This window comes from Galeopterus variegatus, unplaced genomic scaffold (genome assembly GCF_000696425.1).
Source record: "Galeopterus variegatus unplaced genomic scaffold, G_variegatus-3.0.2 Scaffold701, whole genome shotgun sequence".
Classification (NCBI taxonomy): domain Eukaryota; kingdom Metazoa; phylum Chordata; class Mammalia; order Dermoptera; family Cynocephalidae; genus Galeopterus; species Galeopterus variegatus.
Window position 1 is genome coordinate 204238 of NW_007726812.1, and position 497 is coordinate 204734.

Consider the following 497-nt stretch of genomic DNA (forward strand, 5'->3'; position numbering starts at 1 on the left):
TCCAGACATTACAAACATTTCACTCCTCCCTCTTTTACCAGACACCATAAATAACCCCGCTCCAACACCAGATGATAAATCTTCTCTTTTCCATTCAAACACCCGAAGTTTAGCGCTCTTCCTCCAAACTTTCTTCCCTCTAACCCCAGCCGATAAAACTCTCTTACAAGAAATCTCTTGTAATTGCTCCATCTGCCAGCGTACCAACCCCACTACCCGCTTAAAGGCCAAACCATATCCCTCACATCAAGCTAGGGGTAATATCCCCACAGCAGACTGGCAAATTGACTTCACCCACATGCCTCCTGTTAAGCGTCAACAATATCTCCTAGTAATAGTAGACACCTTCTCTGGGTGGATAGAGGCCTTCCCCACTGTTAACAAAAAGGCCACCACTATGGCCTCCATACTCCTCACCCAAGTTATCCCAAGATTCGGAATGCCCTCTTCCATACAAACGGACAACAGCCCGGAGTTCACTGCTCAAATAACACAAA